Source organism: Rhincodon typus, chromosome 8 (genome assembly GCF_021869965.1).
Source record: "Rhincodon typus isolate 14 chromosome 8, sRhiTyp1.1, whole genome shotgun sequence".
Lineage (NCBI taxonomy): Eukaryota > Metazoa > Chordata > Chondrichthyes > Orectolobiformes > Rhincodontidae > Rhincodon > Rhincodon typus.
Window position 1 is genome coordinate 59,665,129 of NC_063339.1, and position 17,315 is coordinate 59,682,443.

A 17,315-nucleotide genomic window follows, 5' to 3' on the forward strand; every position below is an offset into this window, starting at 1 on the left:
AGTACTAACCACTGAGCCACCATGCTGCCCTTTTCAGTGCTATAGTAAGTTAGCTTTCATGTTTCCTTGCATAACAGTAATCATAGTTCAAGGTAATTTGTTAGTTGTGAAGTACTTTGATGCATCTTGAGGTCATGAAAGGTATTGTATAAATCAAAGTACTTTCTCTTGTGCCTTCATGAAAAAACTTGACCTGATTTCAATGTTATACAACGGTTAAGTAAAAGATATTAGAAACAAAAATAGAAATTGTTGGAAAATCTCAGCAGGTCTAGCAGCATCTGTGGAGAGAAAGCAGAGTTAACATTTCTGATCCAGTGACCCTTCCAGAAAGACAGTTGTAGTTGTTCTAGGTCAATCAACCCATCCTTGGAACATTCCTGCAGGAGTTTCTTGGAGTTGTGTCCTATACACGTGCATTTTCGTACTACCATTACCATCAAGCCAGAGATTCAAATCTGAATAAATGAGGACAGCAGGGTTGAATGCCTAGAGCAACATAGGTATAGATAAAAATGAAGTGCAAAGCTAGCGATGCTGCAACAGAGGACAACATGCAGCATTTCAGCCAGTAGTGTAGAGTGGATAATCCATCTTAGCTTCTGCCTGAGGTGCTGAGCATCACAGGTGCCAGTCTTCAACTAATTTGATTCATTCCACAGGATATCAAGAAACTGGTCAAAGTATGGGAAAGCAAATGCAATGGGCTTGACAAATCCCATCTGTAATCGTGCAAGAGTTGTACTCCAAGCCAAATATTCCAGTAGAGCTGCATTAAATTTTAGCCAACAGTTTGGGAAAATCTCCAAGGTACACCCTGTTTGCAAACACCAGAACAAATCCAAATCGGTCAATTACTGCCAAACCAGTCTGTTCTCTCTATCAGCAAGCAATAAAAGGCATATTCAACGTGTTAAGTGATAGTGTAAAACTGTTTGTTGGATGTTTGGGATGGGTTAACAATCAGCTTCTGGTCTTATTATGCCCTAGTTCAAAAATGGGCAAATGGGGTGAATGTATAATAGGTTAGTGACTGTCTTCATCAAGGTAGTATTTGACTAAGTATAGCACTCTGGCAAAGCTAATGTAAATGGAAATTGGTTATGATGGCCTAGTGGCATTACAGCTGGATTGTTAATCCAGAGACCTAGGTAATGGTCTGAGGACTTGGGTTCGAATCCTGCCATGGCAGTTGGTGGAATTTGAATTCAATAAAATTCTGGAAATAAGAGTCCAATGATAACCCATGAAACCAGTGCAGATTGTCAGAAAAACCCATCTAGTTCACTGATGTTCCTTTAGGAAGGAAACTGCCATCCTTTCCTGGTCTGGCCTACATGTGCCTGCAGAGCTAGGGCAATGATGAGGTTAATAAGTACAAACAAATACCCCCTTCAAGAAGGACCATAACTGATCGGCAACATGAATTAGTCCCCAATGTAACAGAACAACTTCATACAATATGCCAAGGTGAAGACTTTTATTATTTAATTGTCATAGATAAACCCACTGACATTACCGATGCAGCATGGGTGTTTTTTTGATTTGTGTTATAACTGGATTTTCATTGCCACGAGGAGTTACTGGTTTTGGGTACCCTTAAGGTGAGGACACGTGGAATTGGCATGTTCACTATCTTCAAAGAAAAATGCCATGAAGCGAAACTGAATTTATGTAACTTAGTAAGTGGATGCACAGACGGTGCTCCTTCCATGAGAGGAAAACAAGAAGGATTTGTGGTGTTCCTACAAAAAGAATTGCCAGATCCAGATACTTTAATTTCCTCTCATTGTCTTTTGCGTCAACAGAATCTCTGTGCCAAATCTACTGTTTTTAAGTGACACATTCTATAAAGTTGCAGATATTGTAAACTGCATTCGAGCAAATGCATCACGAATTTTGCAACATGCTTCAGCTTGATGAAACATTCGGTGTGGACCTGCCATATCATTCTAAAGTGCGCTGGCTGTCACAAGGACAAATACTGTTATTTTATGAAAACAAATAAAAAGGTTTTTTTAGCAAATGAATGAACCATGTGAATTGTCCAGATTTCTGCAGAAATGCTGCCTTTTTGTGATAATGTCAAAGCAAAATGATCTGAATATTTTTGCAAGGTAAAACTAAATCTATGTATATGTGCTGAAAATCCAGGCATTTCGAAAAAAGCTGACCTTTTTCAAAATGCTCCTTACCCGATGGGAACTTTCAGCTGAACACTTGTAATTACCTTTGCCAGTTCAGCAATGGACAGGATACAAGCAAATCGTTAAGGAAATGTGACATGAAAGAATACACAGCTGTTCTAGACTCCCTGATTGTGTTCTTCAATGAAATGTTTGCAGTTTTTGAGAAACGTGATCTTACACTGAAACTAGCTTTTCAACCACACCTGGTTAATGTCTCCAAAGCACCTGATGACTTGTAGATGGAATTGATTGGGGTCGCTAAGATAACATTCTAAAGTCTCTATTTGATGCTAGGAAGGATCCCATTGAAATATGGAAAAATGCCATTGAATACCCACGTCTATGTCAGCATGCTCATTGAATGCTACCTTATTTTAGCACAACCGACCGCTGTGAATCAACATTTTCATATGTGACGCAAATTAAAACGTGCTTGAGATCTCAGATGACAGATATTCACCTGGAGGGCCAATTAAAGCTACGGTCTATGATGTCGGAACCAAATATCTGATTCCTATCTCATAATAAGCAATCTCAAAAATGTCATTAAATGGTTGGTTGTCCAAGTTTTTCACCTTTTTTTAGTTCTATTGCCAACTTTGCCAAACAAATAAATGTCTTTGCTGAATTCTTTTGTTTATAATCCTCATAATACAAGACTTTAATTAAGATTAGTAACTATGTTGACAAAAATATAACATTTTGTCGTATATGTTAAGTTTTCAGCATGTGGCCTAATAGGATCTCTGTTAAATAAAATGTGGCCTTCCAATGTAAAAAGCTTCCCCACCCCTGGAATAGCTACATGTAATTAACAGCTTTAATGATCTATAATAACTGCAGCGCTTCACCAAAATAGGTCACTTTTTTTTTGATTTTGATTTTGTTTCTGATGTGGCATTAAATGTCTGACCAACCGACCACTTTTGAACTCCTTCAGGATTGTCTCCCGCCCTTCCCCTGCCCAGCTCCGCTTCCGTCCCCCTTCACCATCCCTCCTGAGTGTGATTCTTTTTCCTTTCCCTTCCCTTCCCTTCCCTTCCTCTAACCATAACTTTTTCTCTTCTCTCCCCCACCCTTCCTATTTCATGTATAATAATAGCAGCACCTTTTATAAGCTGCCCAAATGCACGTCATAGGAAGATGGTAAACAAAACTTGGCACTGAGCTACTTAAAGAGATATTAAGAGGTTAGTTTTAAGGATAGTCTTAAAAGGGAAAAAGGATATTGGGAGATTTTTGTTGATGGTGGTGTTCCAGATTTTAAGCCTTAGCAACTGAAGATGTGGCTACTTTTGGAGCTCTGAAACATAGTTACATTGGACTTGTAGTTTGTGGAACTGAAGTCTGTTTCTGTGCTGCATGACTCTGTAACTGTTTCTGTTTTACAGATGCTGCAAGACTTGCTGAATTACTCGTGCTTTCTATTTTTATTACAGTTCCTCTAGTTTTTCAACGTCACCTGCAGTCTTCCTGGCTGGAGACTCACTATTCTGTCCTGAAATACATTTCTTAGAAGCTTCAGGATTTTAAGCTGACATTCAGTTTTGCCATTGTCTTTGTCCCACAACTAATTGTATGCATCTGCATTGCTATTCCCACAGAAATCTATCAGTCAGTGTCCTTCAAAACTCTACTTTTAAAATAACTTCGGGCTTCACTTGCCCACCATTCCTGTCATTGGAATTTTACAACAGATCGTCAGTGTTCTGTGTCAAATCCACCTTTATTGACGTTAACTATAGCCTACCATTAGACCCATGACTTCAACTCTGGATTCCCTCCTTTTTTCTCTCATTACCGCCTCTAAATGGAGAATTAATGAAGTCGTTTTTAAGGTGGACTCGTGCATCTTGAACTTGCTGTAGAGTTGAATGGCACAGTGGAAGTTTGAGGAAATAACCTTCGTTGAAGGAAAGGTTTGAATGGTGTCTGGGGTGATCTTGGCTGAAGTAGGCTATTTGAGTTTGTAAGTATACCCAACAAGTCGGCAGTTCAGCCCCTCAAGTTTGCTCAGCTATTTGGTACAGTCATGGCTGATTTTTAAGGCCTCCCCTCCATGTTCCTGTCATAACCCTTCAACCTACTATTAATTAAAAATCTCTTTTTCTCCTCCATGTTTTACTCAATGTTTTGGCATCACTGCACTCTGGGGTAATAATGTCCTTGATTCACAACCTTTTGAGAGAAGTAATTTCTCCTCCTTCTTCTCTGTTTTAAATCTGCTACCCCTTCGTATAAAACTACGACCCCTCATTCTAGATTGCCCCACGACAGGAAACATCCTGTCTGTGTCTACTTTGTCGATCCCTTTTAGTATCTTGTCCATTGTGCTTAGATTTCATTCTTCTAAACTCAGACCTAAGCTGCTCAATCCCTCCAAGACACTCTTCGTCTCTGCAATCACTCTGTTGAATCACCAGTCAACTGCCTCCAATATAACTACATTCCTCCTTGATGGGACCAAAACCCTGTAGAATACTCCGTGTGTTCTCACTACTGCTGTGTACAGTTGCAGCAGCATCTCCCTACTTGTACTCTATTCCTTTCAAAATAAATGTCAAGAGTGAGCATTATAAATCCCATGGTAGCCTCGGTTAAACTCCGTGAACTCTCCAGTTGGGTCAGCAGATTTGGCCTTCTAGCTTCAAACCTATTGATTTGACACTGGATGCAAAGTTACATTTATCAAGTAATTTAGAAGATGAGGTGGAACCCAGAAGTGGAGATTTCTCTCCCTTCACACTTTTTCCCCATACAGGACATTAGTGACAGTAATAAATGATTGTCATTGTCATGGTCATTGCTGAGTTGAGTTTGCAGTTCCAAAATTATTAATTGAATTGAAGTTCTAGCAGTTGCCATTGTGCTGTTTGAATTCTTGTCCAGCAGACCGTTCACTCATGCCTCTGAATTATTGATCCATTTTACATTACTGTGACACCACTGTACTTTAACAACTTTGTATAATTTGGGAATGGTGATTTACTGGTACGATGGTTTCAATTTATCTCCAAGCAGAAACAAACTAGTGCAATGCTCCAGTTTTGAGTGCATTTATAAATATGCAACCTGTTCTATCTGCATCATTGCATTTTCTCGTGTATTCAGCACATCTTTTTTGAGATATTGCCTGGGCAAAGAGGTTCTGAAGGGCGTCTTTCATTTGAAAGATGAGGATAACTTGAGTAAACATACAAATTGCCCCGAAGGTCTGAAATGTTAACTCTGGTTTTTCTTTCCATGCATGCAACGTGGCCTACTGACTATTGAGCATTTTCTGTTGTCATTTCAATTTCAAGCATCTGCAGCATTGTTTTGGGGCTCTGCCATCTATGCTTTCTAGGTTAACATCTTCCATTTATTACAGAATATGTTTTACAGTATAAGTAGGTGTACTTGTATTGGATTTAAATGAGGGTGCAAGTTTTTGACAGCTTTTGAGACTTAATGTTTCAGTCGAAATTGTTTAATCGCTTGTTAAATTGCTTGCTTGCCATGTGGATTTGTAGTGTTGTGCAATAACAAACAGATGGGTGGAGAGTAATAATTTCCTCCCATTTGTTTGTTAACTCTGTTCACAACTCACCGAAATACAGGGCTAATTTGTTCTTCCACTGCTGTCAGCTTGGTATAATCTAACAGTCCATTTTAAGGACTGTGACATACTGGCATTATCAAATGTGAGCTAAGTTGTTAGGTAGGAAAAATATAAAATACTTTTATTCGAGCTATTTTAGTTCAAAGCCAATTTATCCTGCAACTTACTTGATCTGCAGGATACATGGGAATTTGTACTTTTTTTTTGGGAGTGACCAAAAGTTCAGATGCATTAGCCCAAATTCTCAAAGAAATTTTCTTTAGGAATTTCAAAAGTCAGCAAAATTTAGGCAAATGTCATTATAAGGTTCAATGGGAAGAAATGACCATTATCAATACGGTTACTCTGCTGAAGGGACCCTGGGAATTCCATTAAAAGGTAAAGTCCATTAAAGACCCAGTGAACCATAATGTGTGTCTCTCCCATCAGAGACAACTGGTAACTGTTTGACCCAAGGGTCACCATGTCTCAGACGAGGGCAGAGGTTAGGACAAAGCCCTTTCGGATAACTCAAGATAGGAATTCAACCTACACTGATGTCACTCTGCATCTCACACCAGCCATCCAGCTAACTGATCCCCCATTCCATGCAGGTTGAATCCTGCAATTAGCAATGGGAAATTCTTTTTTAAAAAAAAAAAAACTGGAAATAATGATCCTGGCAGGCCACTTCTTTGGGAGACACTGGGTTAACCTTGGAACAAAAACAGTTCTGAGGAAAGGTCACTGGACCCGAAACGTTAACTGTTTTCTCCTCCACAGATGCTGCCAGACCTGCTGAGCTTTTCCAGCAACTTTGTTTTTGTTCCTGATTTACAGCATCTGCAGTTCTTTTGGTTTTCGCTGGGTTAACCTTTTCAGGTTGATGGTGAATGTCTACTATATTTTACGTAATCAATATGTGTAGAGAACTTTAGCAGCCATTTTGATAAATCCAAGTGAGAATAATGTCAAGTGCATTCTGTTAAAGAATTAGGTGGATTCCGTGTCCGTCTTCAAAACCTGTTACAAGATCTTTAATGTCTAACTGAACAGATCTTCCAACGTGTTTCACTTCAGTGTGATGGCATTTTCTTGCTTTCTAGTCTGTATTCAGTTGACCTCAGATCTAGTGTAGTACCCTGGGAGTGGGAAGAAAGATGAGTGAAGTCTAAGAGGCCATAATTCAGAATCCTGGTGACAGATGAACTTTGGCAATTAATTTCTGTTCTTAAGCTGGGTTGAACCTCTTTGATGAGATGAGCTAGAAAGAACTTTTGCATACATTGTCATCTCCTGAAATCTCATTGAAAGGACAGCTTACTGGAGCTAAACGCCCCTTTCCAATTAGGTTCTCCCGACTTATGAAATATGTGATTTTAGGTAACCAACTTTTTATTTGAGCTGGGTACGTAGCAAGGTAGAATTCTCCCTGGACTTCGGAGTAAGTAGTTGCTGCTTTATCCTTTCAATAATGCATTTTAACAGCTGATGATTGTAATCAAGTTTACAAACAAATGTTGTCTATGGAAAAGAGCAGAAGTTGCTGAGGAAGAGGAGTGAAGAATGTGCAGGGGAGGGCGGACAGAGGCTACAAAAGAGAGGAAAGTTGAGGCACTGTGGGGAAAGATAGGAAGGTGAACATAGCAAAGTGTCTATCCTATTGTGAGGCAGTAGGAGGGGTGACTGGGAAGCATGCATCAGAGTTGGGTCTAAATTGGGGTATTTGTTGGTGTAGGATTGAGCCACTGCAGGGGTGGGGCCAGGCGTAAGAGTTGGGCATTGTAGTGGTGGTTCTAAACTCCTGGCCGAGGAGTTGACAGTCTTGGAGCCAGGGAAGGGTGTGATCTTGGCGTTGTGGAAAATTGGGTTCAATTGATCTCAAACAAGAGGTCAGGAGGGTCTTGGGCTCATTAACAGTTAAGGGCTTGGGCAAGTAGGAATGCGTATGTATATGTATATATGGGATCAGTGGTAATGGTGGGAGGAGGGAGTTCTACAGATATTAGGGGAGATGAATTGCAAGGTTGTATGGGTGAAATATGCAGGAATTTGACAGGGAAGTGTTGAAAGTTTTGGAGTTAACAACAAAATTGTGCCATCTTTGATCTGGTACCTTCAATTGTATGAGTTAGTGAAAAGACAACATCCAAAGAGGGAGGAAGCTCTTTTGTGAGCAGTTGATTTGTATAATTTTTGGCTGACTAAGGAGACATGCTGTTGATTTGTCAAATGGATGGAGAGCCAGGCTCGGTTGTATTCTCCTCCTGGCCCAATGCACAAGAAAGTAGCATCTCCAACATTTATGGATCACATTGCAGTGAAATCCCATCGAAGTCTGGAGCCACAATACATTATTGGCTGATTTGCATTTGGTGATATCGGAAGTGTAGATGAAGCAATGGAGGAAGGGGGGAGAGAGAGAGAGAGAGAGAGAGAGAGAGAGAGAGAAATGCAATCTTTGAGGCCCAGGTTGGAGACAGTAACAGTTGCCAGGACTGGAACCTCCAGTTTCCCAGGCAGATCTTCATGACATAACATGTTGCCCTGATCAATCTATGATGACAAGGCTAGTGTAATTAGAGGTTGCTCAAGGTAAACTTAATTTTGTATGAGGAAAGGAACCTGGTCAAAATAGCACGTTGACATTTGCCATGGTCAATACAGTAAGTAGGTTATTGGTCAGGGAAGAAAGATACTGGATAAAGAGATTAGCTTGGGCTTAGAGGATCAGATTTAGACAGGAGACTTCAGAGAATGTGGTAACAGGATGGAGCTATGCAATATATTAACAGGTTGCATGAACCCGACATTAAAATGGCACCAATTAACCCTGCGATTCTGGCCATTTGCAACTGAGAAGGAACTATTGCAGAAGGCTATCAGAGCATCAACAGCCATGTCCACAGCCTCCAGAGATTCATGATGTAGGCAACCAGGCACAACAGTGATGATTAGCATTGATCCAAAACTGCAAATTTGGAGGTGCCGCACCTGCTTTCAATTGCTGAAAAGCCATCTTGGGGTCTCCCAGGAAGTGGTTTCCTAAATGACAGCGATTGAATGAGGACCTCTGACCTGAGAAGTTGAATGCAGTACCATGCAGTTACCATTAAAGATGCCTATGGCACTCATCACCTTTGCCAGCAGCTCATTCCAGGGTTCCACTGAAGTCTGTGTGGGATTGCCCAGTATGCAACTTGTGTATCCAGGAGGTCACATGCCATCTTCTGAAGGGCTAGTGAATTTGAGAGATTGTTTTGGATCAAGGGATCCAGACAGGTCATTAAGGGTTGCTACAGTTGCAGAGGGTTAAAGACCACCCTCCTCTTGGAGTTGGAGTTCCCAGTGTTCGGTCAGCTGTCATCTTCAACAAAACTGGTTTTCACTTTTTGTACAGCTGGTGTATAATTATTTATACAATTTGTCCAGTTTTGAGCAGGGTACCCATGGATCTCTCAGGAAGCTTGCAATCCTTGAGCACTATCAAATGGGTAAAGGTTTGCACCAGTTTGAATATCTGAGTGTTGGGAGATGAGGGACACCTCGAGACTTGGCTGATGACACAGATTAGGAATGTGAAGGAGAAATACAATACTCTCCACAGAGGCCACCATTGAGCAGAAAGTAACTTTCTGTAAATGAGATTCGGATGTTTGGAATGCTCAGGTGGAGCACTTTGACATTCCACAGTGCGTCCTATATTACTCTGTTTGTAACCTCCGCAGTCTCACTTGAAAGGGAAGTTGTCTTTTCAGAGGAAGAGATGGAGACAAGATAAAGTGGAATGTCAAGCATCCAGTGTATTTGTGAGACAGAGGGCATACTCATGGCAACCTTTCATAACTTAGATACTGGGTTGAGTAAGCTGACAATACTTTGAACTTAATGCCCTGCTTTCTTTAAAAGACTGCTAGTTGGGAGGCTGTTACTTTTTGGGACACATATGATCTAGTTATTAAACTTACGTTATTTTTGAGGAAGGGTCACCGGACCTGAAATGTTAACGGTTTTTTTCCTTCACAGATGCTGCCAGACCTGCTGAGCTTTTCCAGGACTTTGTGTCTTTAAGTAAAGTGACCTTTTTTAATATTATCTATGCCAACAGTGTGTTCCGTTGCACTTGTGAATCAGTATAAAAAGATGTAGCTTTTGTGCTAATTGTGCGTATGTGTTTGCACAACACTGCATGCTCCATGATCTCGAGTTCCTGGATGGAAGTTTGATTATGGAGCTCTGCTCAAGCAAGCTATATGCAAACTATATTGAAAGCCACATGGTATTTTAGTCTTAGGTGCACTCTTGCCACCGTTATACCTGCTCAGTGCCTTGCTGAAAACTTATAAGACAGATGGAGGAAAGAGGAGCAAAAATTGGCCATTCAAACGGCTCAGCATAATCCACTATTCACCTAAATCATGGCTGACCCTGTAGTTTACTGTCTTATTTCTTAATATGCCTATGGCCCTGGACATTTTTCCAACTCCATCTCTTACAATATCGGTTGAAAGGTTTGGAGATCTGAAGCACAAAGGGACGTGGGAGTCCTAATTCAGAAATCTCAAGATTGATAAACAGGCTCAGTTGGCATTTGAAAAGGCAAATGCAATGTTGGCAGTCATTTCAAGAGGGCTAGAATACAAGAGCAGAGATGTACTGCTGATGCTGTATAAGGCGCTGGTCAGACTGCATTTGGAATATTTTGTGCAGTTTTGGTCCCTGTATCTGAGACGATGTACTGGCAGTGGAATAGGTCTAGAGGACATTTACGAGAATGATCCCGGGAATGAAGAACTTGTCTCATAAGTGGTTAAGGACTCTGAGTCTGTACTTGATGTCGTTTAGAAGGACAAGGAGGGTTCTCATTTGAAACTTAGAGATTAATAAGAGACCTGGATAGAGTGAATGTGGTGATGATGTTCCCACTAGTAGGAGAGATTAGGACCTGAGGGGGCAGCCTCAGTTCTAAAGGATCACCCCTTCACTCGAAGATGAAGAATTTCTTCAGCCAGAGGGTGGTGAATCTGTGGAAGTCATTGCTACAGATGGCTGTGGAGGTCAGGTCATTTGAGTACCTTTTCAGACAAGGATAAATAGTTTCTTTGGGAAAGGAATCCAGGGTTACTGGAGAAGGTTGGAGAATGGGGTTGAAAAACATGTCAGCCGTGATTAAATGGCAGAGCAGACTCAATGAGCTAAATGGCCTAATTCTGCCCCTATATCTGATGGCCTTGAGCGTAATATGTGATGGTGCTTCCATTGCTCAATGGGTTGGAGATTTCTAAACTATTACAGCCCCCTTGTGTATGAAATCCTGCAAATTTGAGCCATATGTTGGCCATCTCTTATTTGTAGACTCCTTTTGCCAGGCTGGAATCTCCAGAGCCACAGGAAAGTCTATCCATCCTACACCGTGCAGAGGCCATGGAAGTTCTTTATGCCTTTTTTCATCCTCTGCCAAATTGACTGTATAGGTCTACACTCTCCTCTGATAATCTCATTGTCCCTGCAGTCATTCTCATAAGCCTTGGTTACAGTCTCTCCATGGGTGGTATGTCATTACCTAGGGAATGAGAACAATGAGACACCTGCTCATGATGTTAGCTAATAAATGGTGCCTCATTAGATAGCCATCCTTGGATTCTGAAGGGCTAGAGGCTATATGTCCTTGGCTGCTCACGGTCATTTCATCACCTAGCAAAATTGAGAGACAACAGGCAATGAATGTGCACATGTATTTTCTGGAATGAAAGCTGCATACGTTAAGATCAGGTTAAATGGAATGAATCAGTTCCCCTCTTTTCAACCTTGGCCACAATAAATGTTTAAAACCCTTTTCTCGCATGGACTTGTATCTCTATTCAAAACAGTTGCCTTAATTTTCTTCACTGTCAGCAGCAAGCCAATTACAAGGTTTTGAATGAAAAGTTGTCATGTTAGGTAGAAAGCTTAAAGGGATAGTGTCCAGTACAAAAGAAAGATGAAAACAGTTAAAGTATAAAATCTTTTAGGTATCTCGGTGTAAGGTTTTAACCAGAGACCACAGTTGTTTGATGCCTTGCAACTTCAGTGAATTTTTCACTTGTCCTTTGGTGTTCTGCTCTTTCTAATTATTTTTGTCACCAAGCTCTTTTCCTCCTTGATAGGACAAGACAATTATTTTGTGCAGCTACTTCCAATTGCAGACAAAAATCGATCTCCTTTGCTGTGATGAAAACATTTCCTTGAAATGCAAGCATGTTTTGTGTATGCTGTCTGCAAAAGTTATCTTTTTAGGTTTGTTCGTTGCAGATAAGTCCCACCTCCAAAGGTGTGAAAATTCGTGTAAAGATGTAGGTCAAAATAAGGTATGAGGGTTTCATCACCTCTGACAGGGTTGACTGGTTCCACTGCCTTTGATAAAATATTAATTATTATTTTCATAGCTTAGCTAGTCTGTGGCCAGGGGATTGCTTGATTATTTTAAATCAATATTTGTATTCCCCTCCATATTTTAGCCCATGGAAGTCCCAGGTATTAAAATCAGATTACGAAATTCAAGAATTATATAATTCTTTGTCACAGTGACAATGATTCAGCACTTGAGCTACCCATGTGCCTCAACACATCTTTATCTTTTGTTGCCCACTGTAACCCTGTGACCAGCATCTACTGACTGCTACACCCTGCAGTGATATTGATGACTTTGGTAGGTGTTGTTTGGGTCTTGAGACCTAGAGGGACATAGCTTGATAAGGGTCTCCTACACAGGAGTCGGTTGCAGAGGGAAAGCTGAGCAGCAGGTCACCCCAGAGTATCCTGATGTCATCCCAAGGGCTTCATCTTGTTGGCATTCCTTCACTCTGTTAATGGCCACTGGCACCTTGGAGGTGAAGGTGCACCTGAAATAAAGTTGAGTTGTCCTGTTGAAGTATATATTTGGCAGTCAGTGTGTTTGGCTGGACCCAGTTTCCATGGTGTCAACCAAATGCTTGCATGTCAGAAGATATTTGAACATTAGGCACGAGGTCCTGGGTGATTTCGTATAGGCTTGCCTTCTGGTAATACTGCCTGATGTGCCTGCATCTCCATCTCCAACGGATCTTGTGTTTGAGTGAGAAGGCTTGGCGTGAGGCTGAGCCTGAGGGGCTGGGGTGGAGGGATCTGATCTCCAGCCTTCTGATTATCAGGCAAGTCAGTTGACAGTTATGCACACTTACATTTTCTAAAGAATCTCTCTCTCTCGGCACATTTGATAACAAACTGGAGACATCCTCATTGGCTTCCTGGTGAGGAGTGATTTTTCTCTGCAAGCACAGTCATAGTCACAGCCCTAGCTCTGCAACTTCCTTAAGGGGTGGAGCAATCAAAGATCCATCAGTTCTGGAAGTACTCTAACCCCTCACCCTATTGTGGGCTTCCTTCTGCAGGCAGAGACAACGATAGTGTCATCCCAGTGGATGCATGGAACTTGAGCCCACAAACCTATGTCAGCTGTTGAGCTCTACCCAGTCAGCAATGATCAGCAGCACTGTCCGACAACTGGTGGAATGTTGACCACGTAAGGTGGCTACAGTACACACGCACAAGCTTGTAGTGAGGCTCACAAGCGACTGTCCTGTCATCAGCCTCTGCTGGTAAAGTTCATGATTCCTTTATGCATATCACTTTACAATAATGACTGTATGGTGCCACATACACTTGTGGAACAGGAGATCATTCATTCTCTTCATCATTGGAGCTAGGTTCTCTGGTGTCCTTCATAATTGCTAACCTCAGCAACAGCCTTTCAGGCTGCATTGGTCTGGCAGACAGGCCTCCTGATGCAATCACTGGGGAAGAGGGCCCCCTTCCTTTCCTGGGCAACCGGAAGGGGAAGCTGTAACTGAACTGATCTGGAGTATTGTGTCCCGTTCTGGTCACCTCATTACAGGAAAGGTGTGGAAGCGTTGGAAAAAGTACAGAGGAGATTTACCAGGATGTTGCCTGATATGGAGGGAAGGTCTTACGAGGAAAGGTTGAGAGAGCTAGGGATTTTCTCTTTAGAACGACGAAGGATGAGAGATGACTTGATAGAGGTGTACAAAATGATCAGAGGTATTGATAGAGTGGACAGCCAGAGACTTTTTCCCAGGGTGGAGGTAGCTATTACGAGAGGTCATAGTTTTAAAGTGAGTGGAGGTAGATATAGGGGAGACGTCAGAGGTAGGCTCTTTACTCAGAGTGGTATGGGCGTGGAATGCATTGCCGGAGAGGGTAGTGGAGTCGGCTTCATTAGGGGCATTTAAGCGGCTATTAGATAGGCATATGGATGATAGTATAAGGTAGGGGTGGAGGTTAGATACTCCTTAGGTTCAGAGTAAAAGTTCGGCACAACATCGTGGGCCGAAGGGCCTGTACTGTGCTGTACTGTTCTATGTTTTATGATCTGTGGGCTTACTTTGTCTAGGCTGGGCTGACTGCTTCTGATCTGCAGTGAGTGAATGGTATGCTTATCAGAAATTTGAGAAGACAGTGATTTTATATAATGCACAACATTTGCTCAAGCTTTTAAGGTATGGCAGCATCAGGCAATGTAGCTAAAATAAAAAGCTATCTGTTTGTAATAAAAACTGTTTCACTGATGCTGAAGGTATTAGTTTTTGCATTGGTCCTGATATAGGTTAGCAACAGTTGTTTTGCTGATAGCATAAAACTAATCAGAAAGCAGTTCTGTTTTTCTGATAATCCAAAGCATTTCGCCACAACCCAGTGTGTAACTCAAAATGCAGGTTTTAAAAAAAAAAAAATCTTGCCATGGCAATTATGATAAATTTAAGTTTGCTTGAATGCTAGAGAAGGAGCTTGATTCGTGAATCTGTAAGTTTCGATTGACAATTCGTCTTTGAAAATTAAATGGATTGGAAAAAAAAAATCATTATCAGAGTAGACTATGCCGTCCCTTGAGCCTATTCTGATATGCAAGAGGACCATGGCTGATTTGGTGTTCCACAGTTACCACAGTTCCATTTTTCTGTCTGCTCCCAATAACCCTTGATTCTCCCTATAGTTCAAGAATCTGATGGTTTTTCTAATTGGCATACTTAACTGTCAGTTATAATTAGACTACCTCATTTGTTTCATGTGGGGCTCCTTATCGATGACTTATTGTTTGACCAGATAAGTAGGGAAATGGTAGCAAGAAGAACATGCGGCAATGAATCTTAGCCTTTGACAAATAGCCAGATTCAAAAAAATCGGTTTGAGAATCTGTAGCTACACAATTGCTCAAAATATCTTGTGTGAACCTTTTGACAGGTTGAGCAAAAGTAGCTTTATTTTCTCGGCAGTGAAAAGCAAATGCAAGTGTCTTCTTAATTACAAGAGAAGACAATGACAAGATGATGGTAATTGTAGCCTGCTCTCGTGGTGACGCGCTTTGCCTGCTGACATTGTTATTGCTTGTCTGCTGTTTTCTGCCTGTGTTCTCAATGCAAAAGAAAAACTCACAACTTTTTGTCACAAAGGTCTGCAGTGATTGTCATTTAAATACTCAACGTTGATTGTGGTTAAAATGTCTGTTGCATTGTAGTTGTATGCCATTTCAAGAAAACGTAAAGCAGTGATTCAATGTTATCAGAGTGTAGTTAGTTTTACAGGTAGAACCAAACAATAACTACACTTTGATAACATTGTTTTTTCTACCTGTATTAGTTTCACATGAAGCAAAGAGCTCCTGAATGGGTCCTGAAAGTTGCTGCTTATTCTGCATTGCTTTGTGTTTAGTTGAAACATTGAATGAAAAAAATTGACATTGACACTTGTTTGTGGTTTAGCTTGGTGTTGTTTGGAAAACTGAAGCTACGATTTCAAACCCCACCCAGGAAGGTGGGAAGTTTAAATTGTTATTTAAATAAATTTGAAATTTAAAAAGCTAGTATCAATAATGTTGACCATGAAACTGCAGGATTATTGTCTAAGACCCTTTTGTCCTTTTTAGGGAAGAAAATCTTTCATACTTGTTATGGCCTATGGGATTCAAGATCATCAACAACGTAATAAGCATGTAATCATGTTCTGAAATGGGCTCCTAAGACACCAAATCCATCAACATGCCACATTGTGCAGAGGCATTTCCAAGTCATACATCATTCAGATTTGGAAAGTTATCACCTTTCCTTCTTTAAATTAAAAATCCTGTAATTTTGTCCAACATCACTGGTGAGTACCGTCACGGCCCAGACTTGAGAATAATTGGGGATGAGCAGTTAAAGGCTGGCTTTGCTAGGCCAATATCATCCAGCAAATTAAAAATAACAGGTGAGAAGGTTGCAAATATCGTAATATGGTCATAAATTGCTAAAGTGAAGCAGGTGCACCATGTTTAATCTCTGATCAGATCGGATGTGAGCTCAGCACCATCTCTAACACGGTGTGATATGACTTTCTGCCTTCAAATATGGGCAATGGATTTGTCTATCATTTGAGCAAAATTCTGCAAGATTCCACACTACTTGGCATGTAGCATCGAGAACTAACGCCTGACCTGAAGCAATTGAAGAATAATGTCCTTGTAATTAGCAGGCCATAGTTACTTGTATTTGAATATGTTGTTTGTATCTTTGTTGTGCAATGAAACCAATTCATCAATTTGGTTCTGAAAGTCTGCGGTCAATGTAATGCATTCCAAACATCCTAGTGTGCATTCATTCCCCAATAGCATTCCACCTGAAGGCTCGGTACTGTGCAAAATACCTTTCTGTTTTTCAGACGTGACAACTTTTTGAAGCATTATTATAAAAGCGTCCAAGTTTAACTGCAGTTTACGAATCCAACTTTCATCGTGTTTTTGGGAGAATTTGGTTCGACTACTTGAAATTGCTTTAAAGGAGGGCATAGACTGACCATTGGGAGTGGAGTGAAAAAAAGACAACATGTCATTATACTTGGTGTCTGCTCTTCTTACTCCTACCTGTTTCTCCTCTCTACCAAGACATAGGATTACATCCACGTGTTAATATGGAATTTCCTAAGCCTCTAGTGCTTTTGGAATATTTCTTTTTCCAAGTTATGTCAATGCAAGTTATTACTACTTCTGGTGTGTACAAGTCCCCTGTTCGCAGAGGCAAGCTCATGAATCTGTTTATTTTAATTTATTGTAATGCTTTATTCGTAAATAAAAATTTCATTGTCTTTCATCTATAAGACTTTGGCTTGTATGGCATCGTATCGAAGAGAATTTGATAATGAAATATAAGATGATGTGACAATCTGAAAATGGATAGCAGTGGTGACCGTAGATCCCAGAGTCCTGTGAGAAATCAATGCCATCAAGAAGAGAAGCAAACAGTTCAGAAAATGATTCCCCTCACTCTTACTCCAACAGGACTAGAGACAAAAAATGCCAAATAGGAATGATCCTCTTCAATTGTGTTTGTGATTTAGAGTGTAGCAGGTTATGAACAGGGTGACTGCAGCTTCAGTATTTGGTTGCATGAAGACACCATGCTGGACTGATTTATTTTTTGCCATTGTGTTTCTGCTATAATTAGGCTAAGTTGACAGGAAACTAACTGCCTTATGAATGT

General features: G+C 40.8%; 1 protein-coding gene across 1 annotated transcript in view; it reads left to right on the forward strand.

Annotated features, from left to right (window-relative positions):
* stxbp6 (syntaxin binding protein 6 (amisyn)) overlaps positions 1–17,315 on the forward strand; it is a 190,520-nt gene that overhangs the window by 85,481 nt on the left and 87,724 nt on the right. The window lies entirely within an intron of this gene.